This window comes from Mus pahari, chromosome 3 (genome assembly GCF_900095145.1).
Source record: "Mus pahari chromosome 3, PAHARI_EIJ_v1.1, whole genome shotgun sequence".
Classification (NCBI taxonomy): domain Eukaryota; kingdom Metazoa; phylum Chordata; class Mammalia; order Rodentia; family Muridae; genus Mus; species Mus pahari.
Window position 1 is genome coordinate 154,561,734 of NC_034592.1, and position 4,149 is coordinate 154,565,882.

The window sequence follows — 4,149 nt, forward strand, 5'->3', positions numbered from 1 at the left end:
CACACACACACACACACACACACACACACACACACACACACCGTTACCATATTACGCTCAGTGCATGCCCCTCAGGCCTTCACAGACATGAATGAAGGCTGACACCCCTGGGACCTTGCCAAGATGAAGTCTCTGATCCCGGGCCTGGGCCAGGCCTGGTGCTCTGCATTTCTAGCAAGTGATGCTCCAGGCTGAGTCTCACACTTAGCCAAGCAAGGCATCCCTTGTCGGAGATCTGAGAGCAAGATGGGACAATTTCTCACCGCTGAAAATCAATCACAGCGAGGGTGGCTTCCTTGTAAAGCAAAATGTATTGACTGGGTGTCGCAAAGCCAAAGGAGATGCCTCAGGAAATCCAAAGGATCAAGATTAAATGAAATTGTTTTGAGCTGTCCTTCTTGGGGAATCATGTCCATCATCTTTCCCCTAACTTCCGGGAGCGTCTGTCTATGTGGTAGCAGCTTGTCTGAGGTAAAATGAAGCAAATGAGTTACTGGCATTCCAGACGTGCGTGTGACTCACCAGCATGGCCCCTTTGTTGAGTCATTTATTCTAGATGACTCTGTCAGTTATAGAAAAGCATCAGAAAGCCCCAGAAAGGATGAAAACAAGCCAGCAGGAAGGCAAAGGCAAGACAAGAGAGAAAATTCTAGAAAGGTGAGGCAGCCCTTCCTATGAGAAGCCACACCCACAATCCTTCTCTTAGTAACCACCCCAGGGAAGCAAGTGCAAGGCCACCCTCATCCACATACCAAGGTTAAGGGCAGTCTGGGCTCAATGAAACCCTTTATAGATTTAAAAAAAAAAAAAAATACAAGCAAACTGTGTGGTACTTCCTAAAGCCAGTAAGAAATAAGAGCTCATGCCACATTCTGAGGGACAAGAGACAGCAGGCTGCATTCGTTTTTTACTTCCATCAAATTCTAACAGCTTCGATTTACTTGAGACTGAGCCAAGAGCCTTCCACTTGGAAAGAGGAATTCTTTATGCCCTTGGTATCTAGGGCCTGATGCTATGTCATCCAGTACTTCCTCTAGATCCCAAGATGCCTCTCTCCCCTGGGCTTCTTCCTCACACTTGGGTGATGGTGGATGACACATTCTCCTGACACTCGCTCCTGCCCACTCAGTCTCACTCACACACTCGCTCCTGCCCACTCAGTCTCACTCACACACTCACACTCATTCCCCCCTCTCCCCCCCCCCCGCATGGTCCTCATGGGTTTGAACACTTGGTTTCCAGCTGGTAGTTCTCTCCTCCCCTCCTCCCCTCCTCCCCTCCTCTCCTCCCCTCCCCCATCTCCCTTCCCTCTCCCTCTAGCCTGGTCCACCCAGAGGAGAACCAAAGTGTTGTTCCCACTGCCCCCCCCCACTGGAGCCACTCCTGCTACCCACCCTCCCCCCCCCCGACTGTGGTGGGCTGTTCCCTCAAAGTGTGACCCAGAACAAACTCCTCCTTAAGTTGTTCCTTGCCTGGAATTTAGTCCAGCAAGAAGAAAAATGACTGATGTGGTAGCCAAGGACACTGAACGCTATCAGCACACCGGCCTCAGCAGACAACCAGAGATGCTACCCCAAACTTCCCTATCACAGGCCTTATAGAAAGAGTCGAATAGAAAGCAGCTTTAGGACAATCAGCCTGCATTTCCTCTCTCTGAGCCAATCGCTGTGGTGGGCGTGTCCTCTGAGTCCTGGGCAAACACAGACCAGGAGAGCAAGAAAGGAAGACCTGCCAGTGATGCTTTCAAAGTAAAGAGAGGATCACGCCACAGCTCACATTTCTCCCGTTTTAAAATTCTCTTCCAAAACTCTGCCCACGTGGCTCTTTCATACAAACCACCCACCCATCCTTTCAGGCTGCAGGCTTGCTTCACGTTCTCTTAAAAAAAAAAAAAAACACCAGCGATTCCTAGACAGTTAACAAATGCATCCATTTTATTTATCTTGTTTAAAAAAAAAAAAAAAACAACAACAACAACAAGGAGAATATAGATTTACTAAAGAAAAGCGAGAGCTGGGCCTGGTGGCGCAGGCCTTTAATCCCAGCACTCGGGAGGCAGAGGCAGACGGATTTCTGAGTTCGAGGCCAGCCTGGTCTACAAAGTGAGTTCCAGGACAGCCAGAGCTATACAGAGAAACCCTGTCTNNAAAAANCAAAAAAAAAAAAAAAAAAAAGAAAATCGAGGAAGGACTCCGGAGAGTTAGGAGGCTCCAGGGTAGAACAGTCCTAGCAAACCATTCCAAAAGATTGAAATATCTTTAAGAGACTGTACAAAGTCACAAACAGTGCTTGGATGCTGTGATGCTTAGGTTTTCTGAGCCTTTGGGACATGGAAGGGCTTGCATGAGCTCGTTTGCAAAGTGGCTTGCTTCTCCTTCCCAGACTATCCCTTGGTTTCACACTACAGAGAAAAGCTTGGGCAGCACTCCTCAGAACTGTCAAGTGGATATCATCAGAGACCCAGAAAGTACAACTTAACAGAATCTTACATCTTAAAACAGTACCATCCCGAAAAACAAAACAAAACAAACAAACAAACAAAGAAACAAAAAAAAAAAAACCTCTCCATTTCATGGAAGATCATGCCTGTCTTGAAACTCCCCACACCACTTAGTCGGGATGATGCGTGCAAATTAGTACTTTCCTAATATTCAGGCCATGTCCTAGCAACTCCTTACTGTTCATAAGAGCCAAAAGGTGAAAAACCAGTGTCTGCTGACTGGCACAGGAAGAAAACAAAATCTGCAAATCCATACGTGGATTTTTATTTAGCTAGAAAAGAAAACAAACAAACAAACAAACAAACAAAACTAACTTGTGTGAAAGGGCCAAGTTCTCTCCATCTTGTCTTAGCTGGAGCCATCTTTGATTTAACCCGAAACTGACACTTCCTTTTCAACCTGTGGGAAAGTCCCCAACCCTGGGTCAAATGCCCCAGCTAACTGCATGTGTTTGGCTTCTGTTAAACTGCTTGCTTGCTTGCCTGCCTGCCTGCCTGCCTGCTTGCTTGCTTGCTTTATTTCCCTGTAACTCCCAACCAGGATGTTTGTAGCTTTTCTGTGTTCTTTGCCTTCTAAAGCTCCCTGTAAGATGTATTCAAGGCTGCTCTGTGAGAAGCGTTTCTCTCCAGGCAGTGTCCAGCCACTCATACAGACTCTCAATCCAGACTTTGGTCATGCTGAATGGTCTTCGGGTCTCTACCCAACAACACTGGAAGCTTGAAAGATGGTTCAGTGGTTAAGAGTACATACACCTTCGAGTTCAGGACCCATGTCCGGCAGCTCACAGCCCCTGAAACTCCAGCTGCAGGGCATCTGATACCTTCTTCTGGCCTCAAAGAGCATATGCTCCCACACAGACATAAACATAATTTTTTAAATAGAATGAGTTTTTTAAAAAAATGGTTTCCAGTGGGTAAACCTCAAGCACAATATGCTAAGTCATTCCCTTCCTTGGGAGTTCGTAGAAAAAGTGATTCCCATACAGACAAAGTAGGTCAGTGGCTGCCTGGGCCTGGGTAGGAGTAAGGGCAATGATAAAAAGGCAAAATTTTATGGCAATGAAAATTGTCCTAAACACTGGATGTGGATATGGTGGCCTAACTCCATAAAGTTATTAAAGATCATTGCTTATACACTTAAAATTCATGGATTTTATATAATAGACATCTGTCACATTGCTTACAAAGGTCAAGGTTTACAATGAATAGACAGAAAAAGAAAGTACATACTTGCTGTCCCAGGATGCAACCGGTTCGGCCTCACTTCCCCAAACCACCAGGAAGCCCAGGGCATCTCAGACACTGCAGTACTGGATAAGGAAGGAGGCCCATCTGCAAGGGCCCACCACTGTGACAACAGCAAGTCTTATCAAAATGGCCCAGCCCCACACGGCATCATGGGCCAGGCTGAGTAAACTTACCCATATTGCCGCATCCCAAGGTCCAGAGCACAGCTTGGCCTCCCCCTCGGCAACTTAGAACCACAAGTTCCGTCTACTCCCAGTGCAAGGGCTAGAGGTGTAACTCGGTGACAAAGCATTTGGGTAGCATCCATGAAGGCCTGGGTTCAAACTGCAGTACTAGAGGGGGAAGAAGTATCTCTCTCTCTCTCTCTCTCTCTCTCTCTCTCTCTCTCTCTCTCTCTCTCT